Source organism: Tasmannia lanceolata, unplaced genomic scaffold, assembly GCF_043159265.1.
Source record: "Tasmannia lanceolata isolate RefF3 unplaced genomic scaffold, GAP_Taslan_0.1 ptg000003l, whole genome shotgun sequence".
In the NCBI taxonomy this organism is placed as follows: Eukaryota; Viridiplantae; Streptophyta; class Magnoliopsida; order Canellales; family Winteraceae; genus Tasmannia; species Tasmannia lanceolata.
In genome coordinates, this window is record NW_027518680.1 from 51,523,376 (window position 1) to 51,545,234 (window position 21,859).

The 21,859-nt window shown below is 37.2% G+C and overlaps 1 long non-coding RNA gene across 1 annotated transcript; it reads right to left on the reverse strand.

Moving 5' to 3' along the window:
• Positions 1–6,162: 6,162 nt before the first annotated feature.
• Positions 6,163–14,994, reverse strand: LOC143862955 (uncharacterized). Its single transcript, XR_013240588.1, has 3 exons — positions 14,701–14,994; positions 6,842–7,264; positions 6,163–6,731 (listed from the first exon to the last, which is right to left on the reverse strand). It is a non-coding gene; the product is annotated as an uncharacterized LOC143862955 (long non-coding RNA).
• Between the last annotated feature and the right edge of the window lie 6,865 nt (positions 14,995–21,859).

Below are 21,859 nucleotides of genomic sequence, written 5' to 3' on the forward strand. Positions count from 1 at the left end.
TGCACTACGTACCTCGTGGAAGAGGATCAAGCCAACGTAGTTCGGAAACAGAATTCCCTAACTACTCTAAAAGACTTAAGATTTTTGAGATTTTTAGTTTTCCAGATGTTTTTGATATTTTGGTTGTTTTATACTCAAGGGGGACAAATCCTATCATCATAAGGGGAGGACAGACTCCCGACATCCCGCAAAGGTTGGACAGCATCCTATGCTTTGCGGGGAAAAGAAGAGAAACACAGCTCTGCAAGGGTTGGACAGCATCCTATACCTTGCAGGAGCGGATAGAAAAAACACATGATACGATGAGAGGTTGGATAAAATCCTAACCCCTATGATGATAGAATTTGATTCCTGAACAAGAGGACTGACTCTCTAGACTAAGGACGGATTCCTATGCTAGTAGACTATCAAACTAAGATAAAGCTCACAAGTAATAAAGAAAAAGAGACCTTGCGCATATTTAGCAAAGGTAAAACACCCAGCCGGGCCGGACAGCTACCTAGCCCTAGGGTGCAACAAATGTGCAACCCAATACCCATAAGGGTAAGGGGTATGTTGCCAAGCCGAGTAGGATGTTCTCCCAAAACCAAATGATGCACAAAGAGGAGGTTTAGTAAAAGAATGAGACTGGGTAAGTCTATTAGACACATAGGTAGGATAGAAAAAAATGTTAACAAGGAAAAAGAGACCTTGTGCATATTTGGCAAAGGTAAAACACCCAGCCGGGCCGGACAGCTACCTAGCCCTAGGGTGCAACAAATGTGCAACCCAATACCCATAAGGGTAAGGGGTATGTTGCCAAGCCGAGTAGGATGTTCTCCCAAAACCAAATGATGCACAAAGAGGAGGTTTAGCAAGAGAATGAGATTGGGTGAGACTCCTAAACACAAAGATGAATTCCAAGAGAGGTGCTGACGAGACATGGCATGTCTCCTAAGGATGGACTCACTAATGAGACAAAACTTGTCTCTAAAGGATACAACTTTCTCTGTCTGAGACATAGCCTGTCTCCCTGAGAGGGCTCTAGAGAACTCTTTCATTGCCCTTGCAATGAATGGATTTCTAATTTCTAGGGGATACACACCATAAAGACTTGGACAAGTCTTTTAAGCAAAGAAGAGAGTGCTACTTGGACTGAGCGAGTCCCCTAATGATGGGCTTAGGCTAGCGCCTTCATCGCCCTACAAGAAAAAGGCTAAGAAAGTCTCTATAGAAAGAAAGAGAAGAGAGAGGGTATTACTGAGACTTAGTAATTCTTCCCTTTAAGATGGGCTTGGGCTATCGCCTTCATCGCCCTGGTGTTGAAAGGGGATTCTAGATAATCGCAAATTCTATTTCTATTCTAAAAAAAAAATCAAGTGCTAAGCAAAGAAGAATTTTCAATAATAAAATACACAATCTATAGTAATCATGAAATGATAAACAACATTAATTAGTCCAGACCAGCCGCTGGATAGCCTAATAAAGTAAAAAAAAAAAAAAAAACAACATCAAACACTTCTAAACCAACCACAAACCCCAATACGGGGACTTCAATGAAATCAGATGATGCCAAAGTAATCATCTGATATCAAATACACATGATAATATTTCTAATCCCGCCTTGAGATCAGACAGTACTCATGTCGATGATATCGAATAGAGTAGTCATCTAATCTCCTTCTTCCTATTAACAATTTATTTAAATAAATAAAAATAAAATAATAAAAAAAAATGAGTATAATAAGCTTTGAGATAATCTCACCTGAACAATCTATTCATTACCGTCTTCAAACCCTAACTCAAAGAGAAGTATCAAATTTCTAATAGATTATAGAAACACATTAAATGATATTTTCAATTTGTACAAATTTTAATAAATAACAGGGCATCAACTTGTGTAACTATTAATACATGCAATGTTTATACTGAGAAGGGAAATTGAACTTGTGTGACCGTCCTAAGATTTTCCAAGGCTAAATGAGTTATACTCTCTTCCAAATGAACTTCTTTAAAGAGGAACTGATATGAGCACTCCATGCAATCAATGAAATGGAAAGAACAGACCCAAAATTAAGGGAAATTATCAGCCTGATAGTACTGATCTAGCATATCACTGTATTTATTCATTGTACGAAATCATTTGATCTATGCTCAAAGCTATGATTATCCTTATATGTCACAACAAGGATAAGTTGCAAAATGATTCATAACAAAATTTCTTTAAGCATAAGACTATGAAATACAAATAGTTAGGACTCCCATTCTCAGACCAAAACGGGAAGAGGTATGGGTCTGAGAATTTTGAAAAATATCCACAACACACTCTAAGTGAAACTGTTATGAAACATCCTAAACAATCATGCAGTTCAACCGAAATACCAAAAGAAGCTTAATACTTGAATAATCAATCTCTCAACGGAAGTTTAAATTTAAAAGAGAATTCTTTCTACAGCTGGTTAACTCTCGATGTAAAGAATTGAAGACCTCGTTTACAGTTGAACTTCTCTTCTTTGAATTTAGGCATGGGCAAATATGTAAGAGCAATATTAAGTTCCAATTGTACAAATTTTACAATGGACAACAGCAAGTTAAACTTATTCACAAGAATGAATAAAAATGAATTTTGTCTGTGTGAAATTCTTATCACATAGCAAGCAGAGCAAATTAGTATATAATCATAAAGTTCCTTATAATGGCTAACGATACACATGAAAATAATATCTGTCATTGAAATAAAAATGATTCATACCTTGTTAGTGGAGGATCAGCTTCTGACTTGAATAAAGTTGTTCAATACCTTTCCCTTTGTACTAAAATTATCAGATCTTCAATTTATTTGCCAGTAATTTTGTCTAATTTCTCAAATTCCAGTGAACTTGAAAGGTTTCAATTCAAACAAATCTTCTCTTTCTTCGAATTGAGCTTGAACGGAGAAGATGAGCTCGCCTGAGATGATTAGCCGGAGAAGAAGACCGGAGGAATCAAGAACAAAACTAGGGTTTCGAGATCTAAATTCCCTTTCTAATTTTCTATTTTTCTCTAAAATTCTTTCAACAAAATGAGATCAGAATCGAACAAATTCCGGCAGATTCGTCGGAAAGCAGAGATCGGAGAAAATATTGAAGATGTGAAGGAATGACCGGAAAGATTACCGGAGGGATCTGAGAAAAAGGAAACTGCCGGAGAAGATGACCGGCGAAGGGAAAGGAGGATCGGCCGAAGAAGATGCCGGAGAAGATGAAGAAATGATCGGAGCAGTGTCGGAGAAGAAAAGGGAGGATCGGAGCCGTGCCGAAGATAGACCGGAGGAGGATCGATTGAAGAAGATGCCAGAGAAGATGGAAGCCGCCGGAATCCGATCGGATTCTTGCCGGAGAAAAGAAAAATACGGATTTTTCTTTCTCTGCAACTCACTCTCTCTCTCTCTCTACCTGAAGATCTGAAGGAAAAGATGCTGCTAACCGGAGAAGAAGGAGATGACCGGATCTCATGGAGATCTGCCGGATTCCGGCGGGATATTTAGGAAAAATCAACGAAAATATCGCCGGAATTTGGTCGGAGATGATCGGAAAAACAGAGATCTATATTTTCTTTACAGATTTGAGGTTTTGTATGAACAGATCTACAGATTTGAGAGACAGATCAGATCTAATGGTAGATGAGATGGAATTCAATCAAGGAAGTGTAGCCGGAGAAGAAGAAATTCATCAAAGCTCAAATCTGCTGTCTAATGGAGATCTGCCGGAGAAGGAGGTGCCGGAGAAAAGAAATTTCCGATCGAAAAGAAGAAGAAAAAAACTAATAAGCTAGGGTTCCGAACGAGAAATCAAAACCTACTTGAAGCCGAGATGGAGAAAATGTTCAGAAGTTGCAAATTCTGCCAGAGCTCCGGTGGATCTCGCCGGTGGGAGCTTGATCGGAGAAGAAGGAATCGATCGGAAAAAAAGAAAAAGAAAAAGGGTTTGGGGATTTTGGGAATTTCTCTCTCTCTCTCTCTCTCTCTCTCTCTTTCTCTCGAACGGATTTTTTTCTTTTTTTTTTTTAAATGAGGGAAAAACGTGATATTTATAGAAATTTGGGCAGTTGATATCGGCACTCCCATTTGATAAGCGCACACATGCGCGACTCCAGCTGGCTAATGCACCCTCCCCACGCTTGATAACTGCACTAACTCCACTTGTCTTTTTCAAATTTTTTCGTCGGATCTTTCTGGAATTTTGCAGGGATTTTTCTGGGGTCTTAAGTTTTCCAAAAATGTATTCATGGGTAATTAGGGTCTTTGAATAACTTGAATTTTCCCTAAAATACAAGGTTTTTTTAGGGCAAAATGAAAACCTAGTGGGCCACCCCCCATTACACTACACACACCAATTCAGCCCGTTTGCTGGGCAAACGCGCTCAGATCATGATGAAATTTTGCAGGGGGTTAAAAGAGACCCGAATCCAGCCTAGGGTGAAGTTTGGGACCCTAATGCTGAGATTCGGATGGATTTGGCACGAGCCGGGAAGGTTTAGGGCTTAGTCAAAATGGGGTGTCTACAGAATCATATTTCATTCTTCAAGTAGCCATCAATGTATAAGATAAACGAAGCCATTCTTTCCACCATTTTCGCAAATCTTATAGGGATAAGAACCACTATTAAACCTTCTAAACCGTTTCTTATAAACTATAAACCACCATTTTGAATGTTAGAACCTCTTTAGAATGTTAAAACCACTATTACACTCTCGGAACCACTATTTAGTGGTCTGACGTATCAATTGATGTTCCAAGTGTATAAATAGTGATTATGAGTGTTTAAACCACTATTGATACACTCATGATCACTTCTAGAACAATTGAAATAGTATTAAAATGTAGGAACCACTATTTAATCTATCGGAACCACTAAAGCTTGGTTCCGATGTCTAAATAAAGGTTCCAAGTGTATACATGGATGTTCTGAGTGTTTAAATAGTGCATCTGATTTTTTATAACGTTTAGAACCATTGGAATACTATTAGAATGTATGAACCACTATTTCACCCTTGGAACCATAATTTAGTGGTTCAGAGTTCTAAATAATGGTTCCAACCGTATAAATAGATGTTCTGAGTGTTTAAATAGTGCCTCTTATTGATTAGGTAGGGTCATGAGTGTATTTACACACTCAGAACAACTATGTATACTCTAGGTAGGGGTGTAAATGGATATTCGGAAATTCGATTACCGTCCGCATCCGAATCCGTTTAAAGCGAATATTATCCGAATCCGTTTCAAGCGGATATTATCCGAATCCGTTTATGAGATATCCGGCTCTTAGCGGATGCGAATCTGGTAAATGGTATATCCGATCCGTTTAACATCCGAATCCGAGAAGTAAATCCTTTTTATTTATTATTAATAATATCATTAATATTTATTTTTAGTAATGACACACTATCTTTTGTTTCTATAAGAAAAGTGAATATTCTTTTTAGAAAAAATAAAATAAAAACAAAAATAGCCTAAACCCATTCCATCAAAATAACCCAAACCCATTCCATCATATACAAAAAAAAGAAGGAAAAACCCAAAGACCACTACCAACACTATCATCCATCCTCATCGCCTCCCTCTCTCTCTCTCTCTCTCTCTCTCTCTGCCTTTGTTTTAAAAGGAAGAAGATGATCTCATATATTTTAGGGTTTGAGAGTTAATTTTGTGAAGAGAATGTAGAGGTCTAGTTTTAGGGTTTGGAAAATTCATCCGAGTAAGTAGGAGAAAAAAGATTAAGTGCTGCAATAAAATTTTCTAATTTACCGGATAAACGGATACGGATAATATCCGAATTCGAACAATATCCGACGGATACGAATTCGGTAATAGATATTAAATATCCGTCGAATCCGAATCCGAATCCGAATTCGGATAGTGTATACTGTAATCGAATTCGGATATAGCCATATCCGCTCCGAATTCGATCCATTTACACCCCTAACTCTAGGAACCACTATTGATTGGTTTCGAGGAATAAGCAGTGGTGCCGTGGTATAAGTAGTGGTTCCGAGGTTTTAAAACTGGTTTCGAGCCCTTTTAATTAGTGGTTCTGTTTGTATAGATAGGAGTTCCATTCTGGTATTCCGAGAGAGAGAGAGAGAGAGAGAGAGAGAGAGAGAGAGAGAGAGAGAGAGGTAAAACCAAACATGTAAGCAAAGAAAGAGAGCATTGTAAAGATGATGAAAATAAACCATATCACTGTAAACAGAAAACATGCAAAGAACATGTAAAACTTAAGCAAATGGATGACAATGGACCTACCACTGGTGTTTTTTTTTCTAATGGCAATCGCAATGGCAATGGCAGTGGAGTTTTACCGTGTGGAAAGGGTTGACTTGGGGAAGAAGATAAAAGGTGGAGGGAAAAGAAAGAGAAGGGTAGTGGCAATGGCAATGGCTTGGGGAAGAAGATAAAAAGGTGAAAATGGTTGGTGAAGTGCATTGGGATCCATTCCTAGAAGGTGGAGGGAAAAGATATAGAAGGGTATTCTTGTCTAAAACACCTCCTGACCATACCTGACACCGTTTTCTCATGATTTTGAAAACTTTGCCTTTGATTCATAATTTCAGCAAACTTTCACATTTTTTTAATAATTTTCACCCTTCCCCTTTTTTTCCAGCATTTAGTTTACCCATTTTAAAAGGATTTTTCCACAACACAAAAATTTCCTTATTGTATTCTCCTGTTTCGTCTGCTCCACCTCATCACCATTGAATTCGTCATACACTTTCTGCAAAAGACGTAACAGCAACACATAATTCAGCGGTGGTGATAATTTCAACGCAAGATCAAACAAAAATGATTTAAGTGTGGCATGGATTTAGATTAACAAAAGATCACCAGTTTTCAAGATCCAAAGTCGAACTAGACGTGAGCATCTGATATTCAACATTTTGTTGAAACATTAATTCGTGGCAACAGTTTTCACCTTGTAAGGAATCACTCTGTTTGCTTCTCAGATTCGCTCTGGCAACTTCATCTCGATTTTCCTGGCCATTAAAAAGAGAAGATTTTCCCTAACAAAACAAAGAAAAGAATTCGACAACAAAAAAATTACCATTTATCTCATTCTCTGGTGATTTTCTCTTTTCTACTCTGTGATGTGGTTGGTTGTGTTTGTGTTTATCTTCTTTCAGGCTGAGGATATTTTCGGGCTGAATCTTTTCATCCTCAAAAACATCTGAACGGGGGGGGGCTTTCTCCTCTACTATATTCACAGTCGCTTTCTTCTTCTTCTCCAGTGAAAATGACCTCATTTTATTTCTGGGGCAGAAAAAGAAGATAGTCATTACCTAGATCAGAAATATTTTTTCGACCATATATCTTCTAGCTCTGGAACACTTTCCTATATATATATATATATATATATATATATATATATATATATATATATATATATATATATATATATATATATGAGGAAAAAGATTGTACGCTTGATCGTTCCAAGCTGATGGTACGCTCGAGTGCCCCAATCACATGGGTCCCACATTTTTTGTGGTAATCCAAAGCATTCATTTGCAAGGCCCTATATAGATAGGGCGTGTATCAAAAATCAGCTCCATTGAATCATCCTAACCCCTCCAAAAGTGGAGTGCAAAAATGGGCAGATTTGTGGTCTGTCCATTTTTGCTCTCCACAAATGGATGGGTTAGGATGATTCTATGGAACTGATTTTTGGTACAGACCCCATCTATGTAAGGGCCTTTCAAATGAATGCTTGGATCATCCTAGCAAAGTGGGCTCACATGTGATTGGGCACACGTACAATCCTTTTCCTCTCTCTCTCTCTCTCTCTCTCTCTCTCTCTCTCTCTATATATATATATATATATATATATATATATATATATATATATATATATATATATATATGAGCAATGAAAGATACAAGGGAGCCCTTGCATAAAGAGCAAAAAAAGGGCTCTTCATTGGATCCACGTCATTTTCAGTTACAGTTTAAAATTGGTTGAAAATCAGTTACATTTGATCACGTGGATCCAATGAAGAGCCCTTTTTGGCTCTTTATGCAAGGGCTCCCTTGTATCTATCATTCCTCATATAAATGGTTTGTGAGCAGTTGCTCAGATAAGCGTATCTGAGCAGAGCTCACAAACATAAGGGCGGCCACAATGTTTGGATGATCCACATCATTCATTTGATAGGCCCTCATATAGATAGGGCGTGCCCAAAAAATCAGCTCCATAGGATCATCCCAACCCTACGATATGTGGAGCTAAAAATGGATGTGTATAAACCTTCACAAATTTTTCCATATTTTGCCTCCACAGTTTGAAGGGTTAGGATGATCCCATGGAGCTGATTTTTTGGGCACACCCTATCTATATGAGGGCCTATCAAATGAATGCTTTGGATCATCCAAAAAATGTGCCCCCCTATATTTGTGAGCTCTGCTCAGATAAGCTTATCTGAGTAGCTACTTACAAATCATTTCCTCATATATATATATATATATATATATATATATATATATATATATATATATGAGGAAAATGATTGTACGCTCGACCGTACCTAAAGTTAGGTACGGTAGAGTGCCAAATCACATGGGTCCCCCATTTTTGGTGGGCATCTAAACCATTCATTTGCAAGGTCCCATCATAGATAGGGTGCATACCAAAAATCAGCACCATTGAATCATCCTAACCCCTCCAAAACTGGAGGCCAAAATGGGCAGATTTGTGGACAAACACTGTCTGTCCATTTTGGCCTCCACAAATGGATGGGTTAGGATGATCCTATGGAGCTGATTTTTGGTATGCACCCTATCTATGATGGGGCTTTGCAAATGAATGGTTTAGATGCTCACCAAAAATGTGGGACCCATGTGATTTGGCACTCTACCGTACCTAACTTTAGGTACGGTCGAGCATACAATCTTATTCCTCTATATATATATATATATATATATATATATATATATATATATATATATGAGGAAACTGTTGGTGAGCTTAAGCTCACCAAACTTATGGTGAGCTAGCTTGCCCAATCACATGGGGGGCCCACTTTGTTAGGATGATCCAAACCATTCATTTGAAAGTCCCTTACATAGATGGGGGGGTGTACCAAAAATCAGCTCCATAGGATCATCCTAACCCCTCCATTTGTGGAGGACAAAAATGGACAGACACAAATTTGCCCCATTTTTGTCCTCCACAAATGGAGGGGTTAGGATGATCCTATGGAGCTGATTTTTGGTACACCCCCTATCTATGATAAGGCCTTGCAAATGAATGGTTTGGATCACTCCCCAAAATGTGGGACCCATGTGATTGGGCAAGCTAGCTCACCATAAGTTTGGTGAGCTTAAGCTCACCAACAGTTTCCTCTATATATATATATATATATATATATATATATATATATATATATAGAAAACGGTTCCTACACATATGTGTAGATAAGTTATCTACACACTAGCTTAAAATACAGTGGGGGCCACATTATTTGGGTGATCCAAACCATTCATTTTTAAGGCCCTCACATAGATAGGGTGTCCATAAAAAATCAGATCCATAGGATCATCCTAACTATTCGAACTGTAGAGGCAAAAAATGGACTAATTTGTGAAGGTTTAAAGACATCTATTTTACCTGCATAAATCGTAGGGTTGGGATGATCCTATAGATCTGATTTTTTATAGACACCCTATCTATGTGAGGGCCTTTAAAATGGATGGCTTGGATCACCCAAACAATGTGGGCCCCCACTGTATTTTAAGCTAGTGTGTAGAGAACTCTATACACATGTGTAGGAACCGTTTTCTCATATATATATATATATATATATATATATATATATATATATATATATAGAGAGAGAGAGAGAGAGAGAGAGAAAAAAGTGTAGCTACACATACGTGCAGCTAACTTAGCTACACCGACGGCTTAAAATACAGTGGGCCCCACATTGTTTGGGTGATGCAAACCATTCATTTGATGGGCCCTCACATAGATAGGGTGTGCCCAAAAAATCAGCTCCATAGGATCATCCCAACCCTACGATTTGTGGAGGCAAAAATGGACGTGTAAAAACCTTCACAAATCTGTCCATTTTTGCCTCCACAGTTTCAAGGGTTGAGATCATCCAATGGAGCTGATTTTTTGGGCACACCCTATCAATGTAAGGTCCTATCAAATGAATGGTTTGGATCACCCAAATAATGTGGGCCCACTGTATTTTAAGCCGTCGGTGTAGCTAAGTTAGCTACACGTATGTGTAGCTTCACTTAACTCATATATATATATATATATATATATATATATATATATATATATATATATATATATATCAGAAACCTAATATATATGAGAAGAGTGTTTTTGCCTGGTCGAGCAAATAACATTATCTACTCGGTTGGGCAATAAAACACAGTCCGCCATTCCGATAGGCAACATTGGGATAAGATGGTCCAAGCCCATTTGATCAATAAGGCATCATGGTAGTGTTCTGCCAAGAGAATCTAAAACGATGATTTTCATACCAATATTGGATCTAACGGATGGAATGCCCGTTAAGCATGGGACTAGAACGATATAGCTACCTCAAATTAGCACACTAGATCAACGGTTCCAATTGCTCGGACAATGCAATGGGAGTGACTACGATCGGATCCTATAAGGGAATAGCCTGACTAACATTTTTTTTTATCATTTTTAATATTATTAAACTCAACTCAACTAAGTCTTTGTCCAAAACTAGTTGGGGTTGGCTAATGAATCCTTTAGAAAATTTTCACGAATAGGGTGAAAGAATCTACCGGTTCAAATTGACTAAGTCTATTCCTGACACTAGTTGGGTTCGTCTACATGAATCATTTTCTTTCATTCTCTCATATCCAGTTTAATGTTATTATATGAATTACTAGATATATTTCTTTGAGCTTAGAGCTACCTTATCTAATACCATAGATTATATTAGGGAATTTGCTAGGGACCAAAGCAAAAGGCATTTCGTGGAACGGCTGTTGCATGAGAGAGAAGCCACCTAAGAAGAATTAAATGTATGAGATAAAATCTGAGCATGTGGCTGCTCTCTCATGCAATAACCGTTCTGCGAAATGCCTTTTGCGATGGTCCCTAGAAAATCCCCTAATATTAGAACTACCTTCAATGATGATTTTAAAATCTCCATCGAAACCAATAAGAAATAATCAAATTTTTTTTTTTTTATCCCTATAAAAATACGTATCAAAACTAAAACACATCTCAAAATTAAAATTCTAAGTATATTAGTGGTATATTGTTTAAGTTTCAAAAACTACCAGAACGATGCTATGTGGACAATGCGATGACGGATCCTGACATATTGAATTGTCGACCAAGTCAATCCACTCCCAACTCAACTTTGAGATTGATGGTATTCTCTTCAAAATTCAAAATTCTAAGAACTGATAATGCTTAGGTGCTAGAGAGTGGGATCTCTTTGGCTTTTATAGACTCTTCCTAAAACCCTGAACTCACGGTCAGGCTTGGTAGTTTTCCAATTTGATGGGTGAATTGGCCATCACTTCACTAATAGTGTAGTTACCAATTTAGTCATTATCAATTGATATATAATAAAGCAATTCTATGCACAATACCCTCCATTGATTTTTTCAATTAATTACATTTATTAAACCTCATTTGGCATTGAGTTTTGTTGGTGCTCAAATCCGGTTTAGCAAATGGATGGCTATGATGTTGTCGGCCTCGCCCTTCATTCGGTGATGACGGTAGGAAGGTTAGCTCAACCTGTGACCTGCACTCACAGACAAACAGTTACGGACCACTCGGAGTTGGAACTCCGGATGAATCCTTTGACGCTCAAGTCAGCTTGAGATCAACAGAATAAGAACTTAGCACAAGAGGGTTGTTCGAGGCCTCTGGAGAATGGATTTCATCCATTTGCGTGGAGGGGAGGGTTCTTCTTTGTAGGAGGTTCCGTGTTCCGAACGTGAGTCAATGGGTGTGATCGAGTATAGAACTAACACGGTCCTTGATGGTGACAACACGGGCATTGGTGACTGACAAAATCTGCACTAGGTTGTGGCAAGTAGTAACAAGAGATACAGTACGACAAAAATTCTTCTATAAACTACAAAGAATTTTTGTCTTAGGGAGAGATGTACTGATGCTGATGCTTTGAGCAGATTTTGGTAGTCCTAAGGAGAGTTGTACTGATGCTTTGAGCAATGTGGCTCTGAATGAGCAACAAGCTTAAGCTGTTCGATCTCTCCCACTCTTTATGGAGGTCATTTTCATCTTGCGTACTCTCATATGTAGGAGTGCGTGGTTCATACACTCTGAAAGCAAGATTAATGTCCATCCAGCCTAAAATGAGCATAACTGTATCCTTCCATTCAGAAAATTATTCCCAGTATGGAAAAGATTCTAACAGATTCAGAATACAAACTATTGACTCACTAGCTACAAAATATAAAAGACAAACACATGCTTACTACGTGCTAAATTCCAATTAAGCCATAATACCAAAATGCCAACCCATATTGACATTTCCGATTGTAAATGCATCGTATCGCTATAGCACTCCTTTGGGCCGAGGCTACAACACACATTAGATTTACCCTTAGTAATCGTACCGATCAAGAGCTTTCATCTAATTTCATTGATCTCACGATTCCAATGAATTCCGCCAAGCGACTATGCATTATAAACTCATTGTAATTTCAGGTACCATAAGAGTAAAGCAACTGAAAAGTTGCACTTTATGTGTCCATGGGTATTGTTAATGCACCACTTGTCACAGGTATCCTCATAGCCATAGGATGCTTTGGCCCCTCCCAAACTAATCGAGTACCTCTTTATAATGGTATCTTCGGTGTATGACAGGTCTTTATGTCATACTACAACAATTTACTTTATGGGGTATGATTTACGTAATTGCAAACATCAAATACAACTGAAAGAATTGCATACAACAACCACAATTGAATTTAAAAAAATATGCTTATTAATTGAAACTTAAGCAAAAAACTCTTTAAATTCAGATTGTATAATTTTGGACTATTGACTTTATTGTAAAAGTTTTGAATTGATCAGATTACCTTAATGGAAAATCTAAATCAGTTTTCAAGAGCCTTTAGGCTGTAGGCAAAATTGACAATAAACAGCTTAAACATCTTCAAAACTGAAATCCATTAAGCCAATCGGTCTGAAACTTATAAACATAGTACCTTAGGGTGCTGGTAACATTCTTTCAATATTTGGGAATGTTTCTCAAACCCAAGGGACAAAATCTGAAGCCCTTTTAGAGTGGGAATAAAGAGAACAATAACCTACTGAGCTCGGATTGTTTTGAAAACTATACCATTACGTCCGAAACGCCAAAAAACTTTAGGGTAAAGTTCAGAACTTTTATGGGCCGTTTTAGAATCCATGTTTTTAGTTTGAAAAGAGTGTAAAAGAGGGTTAGAGACAAGAGAAGAAGAGGGCCAGCCGTCGTTTTTTACTCATGTTTGACTTCTCTCCCTTCTTTCCATTATCAAGAGAGTAGCAGATCCTCCCATATTTCCAGGTTTTAGAAATCATAGGTTGTAGGAGAGATTTTTAAAACCTGATTTTCTTGCTTAAAATCCAAGAAACGCGGCGAGGACAGCATCCAGCAACTTGATTCATACAGTCTTTTAAACTGTTTTCAAACTAAAAACCTGGATTCTAAAATCCGAGTATCCAAACGGTCCCTTTATGTTTATAATCCTAAACACAAGAAAAGTTAGAATATCCAGTGCCCAAGAAAAGCGGAGATTCGCAGAAAAGTAACCTACAGGTCTCAGATTGTTCCGAAACCAGTACCATTGTGTCCGGAATGTCGAGAAAAGGTAGGGTACAGTTCAACAGTTTTCCCGAATCTCAGATATAAGGGCCGAAATTAGTGCCCAAAGTTAAGGGTTCAAATAAACCTCAAGCATAAGGCAGAGTGCGTCACGGTTACGGGAGAAGGCATGGTGTCATGGTGATGTATGCCATCACCTGTGTTTACCATCACATGTACATGATGTATGCCATGACAATAAAATATTTAGATGAAGACATGTGTATGCCATCACATGTGCATGATGTATGCCATGACAATAAAATATTAAGGAAATAAGGTGTTCGGAATCCACCAAGACGCACATGTTGCGTGTCACAGAGACGCAGATTACAATCAGCGGGTAACGCACTTGCCTTCTTCCCCGATTCTTATTTTTTCTGCAATTTTTTTATGAGACTTTGTTTCTGTCCCAACTTTGAATGCCAGCCGACGGAGATCCTGACCTCCGATCGCTCGTCGTTGGCGGCGTTGGGACCGTAGATTAACCGGCTATTCACCCATGCCTGCTGTTCACCGATCGGCCGGCCACGCCACCGGTGGCGACCGGATTTCCGGGCTGCCCTCCAAAAGTTGCAGAAAACACAGTTTCCAGATTTTAATGGCGTTTTCACCGCCTTTTGACTGGAAATCATTGATTTATTATAGAATCATTCTTCTGAACATTCTAATCAATTTATCACCAAATACTTTCCAAAATTTAATCAACCGAGTTCCGATTTTGCGGTGAAGTAAGTTGAGAAAATAACCAATTAGAATTTCAAACAGAAAAACTATTGATCGTTCTCGATCAATCGCCACACCCAAAGGGCCGCTCTGATACTAACTGTTAGACTATTTAATTCTAAATTAATGCGAACATACCTTCGGCCTTGGCGATTAGAATCCAAGATCACCAAACCCTCGAGCTTTGTCGAACCACGAACACGATCACCACTGCGCCTCTGACAATGGAAGAGTGTTCTTCTAATCTGTAGAAGACGCTCAATTGATTGATGGAATCGCAGGCACAATTCCCTCTCAGATTAGGGACCTCTTCATGATGGAGCTTTAGCTATAGGCATGAGTGTTTTTCCCATCAAACGCAACCCATATTTATAGATTTTGACACAAACGAATTTGTGTCCCTCCACACTTCAAACACCTTAGTGTTTTAGAGTTTCAAAACACTTGGGACTACGACTCCCTTTGTGAATAGAACACATCTTGGAATAGAAAAGCCCAACATTTTTAACTTAAAGCGGGTCCCACCAATGTGGGGCCACACCAAAAAACGCTAACATACAACACCTCTTCATCTCCAAAGGCCAACGAAATCCTACACCTTAATCTCTTCTTCTCCTCCGCCGGGGCACTCGTGCATAGCTCGGCAACCCTCTCTCAAACAGGGAAGGCCTAAACCTTGCTTTAAGTTTAAATAGTGTGTGTGATTCTGATTTATTTTATGCTCCAAGTTCTACATGCATATCAACTAATCTCTTCAGTTCTGTGCAAAACCCAGTTTTCTTATAAATTAAGCATTAATAAAGACTGCTTGAATCAGCCCTAAGGCTCCAACCATACTCTGTATCTTAATTTGTTGATCAAATTTGCATACTTAACCATTTCTCTCAGGAATCTGTAAACATGCTTCATATCTCTAAAAGAAAAGAAATATATTTGTAATCATTCTTTGTTGTTGAGAGCCCTTTTAAAGCACAATACACCCTTGTTCCTTCGATAGATTTAGCACAACTTATAAAGTTTTCCAGACTTGTATGCACTCAAATTTCTATCTGTTCTATCTGGTTATTCATTGCTTTCAAATTTAAAGGTATAGTTGTTCTGGTGCCAAGTGCAGTTTTTCCGCTCGCTTTCTTGATTACAAACATTAGACTTGGGTCTTCATTATTAATGACTCTCTATATTTGAATTACCTCATTTGACCTGCATCTTTGATCATAGATTTGTCTGAGATTTATCAATAATTCTAGAACATTTATCAGGTTATATGTCCATCAGCATTCAATCTATATTGTCTTGAATTATATGCTTCGCCCATTTTCATAGATCACTTAGAACTGTTACCACAAGGTCAATATCTCGATTGCATCAAAGATTGTACTAAGAATTATATTTCAACTCTGATCCCATTGGACCATTAGGATTTAGAACTTGAATGAACGTTGTGCTCTCCGCTACACCCTGTCGTTACATTTAATTTTGACAAATTTCAGTCCCCTTGTTGCTCTGCATCACTAGGTTCATATATTATTAGATTCTAAGACTTTATTTGCTTAAGACAATTTTCACAAAAATAATCTCTACTCTGTACTGTTTATTTATTACTTTAGAATTAGGGCTGCAACTCGAGCCGGGTTTTACCCGACCCGCATCGACCCGACCCGAAAATAGCCTGGGTCGGGTTCAGGTTTCATGGGTTTCGGGTCGAGCCGGGTTCAGCATTCAAAAACCCGCATGAATCTCGGGTCGAACCGGGTTTGAAGGGGCCCGACCCGACCCGACCCGAGTTACATAAGTTATAGTATGTACATTTTTTTCTATTGTTAGTTAAAAGTTAAAGGGATAATTACATTTACACCCCCTCTAGTTTCTGACACATCCACTTCCACCCCTATAGTTTAAAACATGACAAATACACCCTTGTAGTTTCAATTTGTTTAAGGTAGGCCCCTCAGCTGAAGGTTCGTCCATAGATTGAAGGGTTAGGATGATCCGATGGAGCTGATTTTTTGGGCACACCCTATCTATGTCAGGACCCATCAAATGAACGCTTTGGATCATCCAAACAATGTGGGCCCACATTATTTGGATGATTTTTTGGTAGTGTTTGGATTCGGGTAGGGGCCCACATTGTTTGGATGATCCAAAGCGTTCATTTGATGGGTCCTGACATAGATATGGTGTGCCCAAAAAATCAGCTCCGTCGGATCATCCTAACCCTTCAATCTATGGACGAACCTTCAGCTGAGGGGGCAAACCTTAAACAAATTGAAACTACAGGGGTGTATTTGTCACGTTTTAAACTATAGGGGTGGAAGTGGATGTGTCAAAAACTAGAGGGGGTGTAAATGTAATTATCCCAAAGTTAAAAGTGAAAACCCACGCACCCACTGTTACTGTATGGGAGTGTAATTTCTGCTTCTATGAGTTGAGTTGATTCAAGTGTTTGATTCAGCATTGTTTGATTGTAATTACAACATTGTTTGATTACAGCATTGTTTGATTCAAGTGTGATGTGAGTGTAATTACATCATTGTTTGATTCAAGTGTAATGTGAGTGTAATTTCTGCTTCTATGAGTTGAGTTGCCTTGCCAAACAAGAATTTTCCTTAAAAATTTGCATCAACGTGAAAAAACCCGACCCGACCCGAACCGACCCGAGATTTATCATGGGTAGGGCCGGTTTGGGAATCGTGGGTTTTCCGGAAAAAAACCCGACCCGAGATATTTCTCGGGTAGGGTTGGGTTCTCCAAAACCCGACCCGCCCGACCCGAGTTGCAGCCCTATTTAGAATAGTTAGTCACTTATTGAATTTAGATAACATCTTGCTTAATTAATACCACTTGTAGTTGAAGTATGTTAAAATTGTTACTAATCATCTACCCTCAAGCCTAATATTCAGATTTTGCAAAGGATAATTGACGCAGAGCTGACAGAAGATAAGCATTCAAAACTCCATGACCCTTTCACGAACATTTAATCGAACACAAGGCATGCATGAATCATAGTACAATGATTTCCAGTATGAAGACAAATCTGTTAATTGGAAAATTTCCAATACAATATGGTCCTTTAAATCCAAGTGAGCTGAATCACGTTATGCACAAAGGCTATGCCGATTAAACAAGGCAAGCATACAATCAGACCTATTGATTTAAAATTCCACCAAGAGTGTTCACCAACCACTCGCAAATCAGAATTACATGCAACTGTAGCATCACACTTCCCTCGGGATTTGGTTCGGCTCATACAAGAAAAAACAAAATGATCTATAAGTAGAATTCTATTCAGAGGAATGAACTTACTCGTAAAATGAATTTGCAAGGATATTCGGCAAAGCTGCAACAGATTCCAATCTTTCCAGCAGCTCAATCTAAGCTTTCTCGAATAGTACTTCTCGTGATGTGCTTCTTTCTTTGATGATTTTCAAATGAAAATTGGCCGGGCAAGGGGATGCTCAGCTGGAAATTTAAAGATAAAATCCTTGCAAGCTACAAGGCAGAGATAGAGTTTGGGAGAGGAGAAACTGCATACAACAGCCCTGGGTGCTCTTCCAAGAGAAAAACAAAGAGAAATCTCTCTTGCACCAACCCCAAAACAAACCCTCCTTTTGTTTTCAGCAAAAAAAAAGTTCCCTTCCATTCAACTATGGCTTGTCTTTTATACTATCCTAATCCTAGTCAAAAGACCGGATTGCCCCTCACTTATCCCTGTAGTTAGGTAAGTGTCTTGGGACAGAGATGTCCACTATTTTCTTTCAATTTCTCACTTCTTAACATGACATGACACTCGTGCTTTTATCCTCTTTTATTTTAGAAGTTACCTTTTATCCTTTCCCACGTCCTTATTTCATGAAAACAATTCAACCACGTACACTACGCTAAGCCCATTTTACTTTGGCCAAGTCCCGCTCTACATCAATAATTTTGGGCTACGCAGTCATACTGGCCAAAGTCTCGTGACAGATCCGTTAAAGCAGCCAATCATCCTCGCCAAAGCTCATTCATGATCGGCACGTTGGAATTTGCGTCAAGCAAGCGCGAACGAATTCTACGCCGCTAAGACAGCAAAAAAAAAACACTAAGCTCAAAATAAAAACAAAAAATTCTTGATATGCCGCCGTGCATCGGCTTCGCCTCTCACCAATCAAGCAAAGCTCACCGCGACAGGTCAGTACCGTAAATCTTAAAGCTACACCCTAAGCTACCCAAATCTAAAGCCGTATCCGTATTTCTCTGATATAGGATAGAGCCTAAAACCCAAATTTGGACATTAGATTCCAATTCCAATTCCAACTAAAGACTATGACGTTCAAGCTCTTATGATGCTTATCAGAATAGAAAACAAAGAAAGTGCATGATAAGCCATTTTTTTTATCTAAGATTTTACAAGTTTAGCACAAGTATGGAGAGCAGTAAACCATGTGAGCACATCACAATGGTCTATATAAACATGAATAAGAAACCATTTTGCTCTCCCCATATGAATTTGTCAGAGGCCCTAGGTGAAACCTATGCGATAGGCATGACAAGACACTATGATGGCAATGGTGAATGATTTGAACACTTGCGCTCCATTAGCAACTTTTTAAGCTTGTAAGTATCTACCTAAGCAAGGATATGCTCAGATCTACGGCACAACCATTTAGGTCCATAAGTTGCTTCATGAGGGGATCTCTGGACAGTAAGCTCTAGATTTGCATCCCTGACCGGTTTAGAGTTAAAAGATCGCATCTTTAGGCAACCTAAGAAAAATGGGATTTGAGGAAAGTAACTCTATTTCTAGTTTTTCACCTTTTGAGTGATCCGATTATAGGTCTTGGATGACCCGTATGAAAATCTATCTTAAGGCTCTAGATTTTGAGCTTTGGAAAATAATTGAAACTGGATTTTCTTTACCCTCCAAAACTAAAAGATGGAATGAGCATGATAAGAAATTACTTTACTTAAATTCTAAAGCCATGATTATCTTGTGTTGTTCTTTACCACCTTATATTTATGATAAAATATCATCATGTAAAAATGCCAATGAAATTTGGAACTCAATTGAAAACTCATACAACAAAAATATTTGTTTAATGACATTGGAAGAAAAAGATAATGAATCTTCAAATGAGGAAAGTGAAGTTTCTTTTGAGGAACTTCATGAAGAATATGAAAAGGTTTATCATACTTTACAAAAACAAGTTTTGAGAAATAAAAATCTTAACAAGTCACTTGATTCTATTTCTTAAGAGGTTGAAAACTTGCAAGAAGAGTTTAATGATTTATTGATTAAAGAAAAGAGTTTGATTGAAGAAAATAAAAAATTGAAGAAAGACAACTTGGTCTTTATTAAAAACTATAAATCCTTGGAAGAAGAGAATGAAAAACTAAGAATTGATTCAACTCATGAAATTAAAACTTTGAAAGAAGAAATGAATAACATGAAGTCTAAAAATGAAAAATTAGTTTTGAAAAACCAAAATTTACAAGAAGTAAATCATAAATGTTGTCATCAATCTTCTTGTAATGAGTATAGTAGTCCTTCTACTTATTCTTCCATTTCATGTAACTATTGTGGTAGATTTGGGCATTATAAATTCAAGTGTAGATATAAGTTTGTGAAAAAATGTTAAACTTATATGGATAAGAAAAGATTTATTGTATAACACAAACCTAGCTGAACACTAGTTGGTTTGGGTTCCAAAACCCCCTACCTGAGCCATTTCATATACGTAGTAGTTTTAGGAGTTGTGCTTAAATATTTTATCAATGAGAATTATGCACTAGATACTCTTATTGATTATCCATTATCTAGTAAATGCACTTAATGATTATATTTTTGGAATTAAGAGAATTTGATGCAGGTATTCACTCTTGCATATTTATTTTGTATCAGTGATGTGCTTCAATGTTTAAATCACTTGAAAATAAATTATAGATACAAGTATGCTTATCTTGGTTAATGGTTATGTATCTGTGATGTTGTATTTATATCATTTGTGACATGATTCATTATGATTGATTGATCTCTATTAACTCATGTCATTGAGCATAGTAGATTAAATTCTCTTGAATGGTATGATCATGTACTATAGTCTAAGTGTTTGGTATATCACTTGAATCTCATTCATACACTTAGTAGCCTCATTAAGTCATAGGATTTGCCTAGTTAGTTGAAGATAGGTTTCTAAGTCTAGAATCCAAATAGGTTAAATCTAGTATTTGCTAGATCTTAAAGTGTTAACCTAGCTTATCATATATTATCTAGCAAAACTAAAACAAAGATGAGAAATGTAGAAGTTAAGCTCCTATTAAGTTATATTTAAAATTTTAAAAGAGCTTAATGATTTTGGAGCCAAAATAAGTTAATCTTGATAAAAATATTAAAAATTAAAAGTTAAAATAATCTTTCTTAGAAAACCTAGATGAATTAATATAGATCAAAATGCAAAGTTTAATGAATTTCTAAATCCATGGTATATATTATAAGAAATTCATAAAATGAGTTAATTAGCCCAATGTGTGTCTCATTAGTGAAAGTCTCTTGAAAATCCTTGTCTTTTGAGATAATTCCTCAAAACTAAGGGAAATTGATATTGGTTCGGTATGAGAAATCTATATGATTTATCTTTTCCTCTCATTTAACTAGTCATGTCTATAAACTTTATATGATTATGTATATTTGACATGAAAACTATAAGTGGATATCACTTGTTTTGAAGAATTCTAAGATGAACTTGAAATATCCAAATAGTGAAATTTTATTAAAGAAAGGAAAATGGTAAGAGTGTTTAATCACCTAAAACCCTTAACAACAAACTTATGTGCACTAGAAAATGAAAAATCATGTTAATCTTACATAAGTGTGCATATTGGAATCCAACATATTGTCACTATGGAATGTATTTCATATTTGAACATCTATTGTATCCATATGACCTATGTTAAGTTTACAAATATTGTCATACTTGAAAAACCCAAGTAAAAGTGAACTTCAAGTTAAAGAGGGAACATTAATAGTAATAATAATTGAAACCCTTTAATTAAAGGCATTTGATTTGAACTGATATATATTCTGCCTATTATGTGCATGTTATCTATGTATATCATATTAAGATACTCTCAAGATAGATCACCATACATATCATATAAGTTTGAGTTAGTTGAAATCATAAATTCTTTAAAACACTGAAACTTGAATCTTATGAGATCATTTGATTTAAATTGAAAATGTCCTATAAAATATGCTTAAAAGTGAGATATATAACCTAAGATGTGTTTTGTTGATGTAATCCTTTAAACTTAAAATTCATCA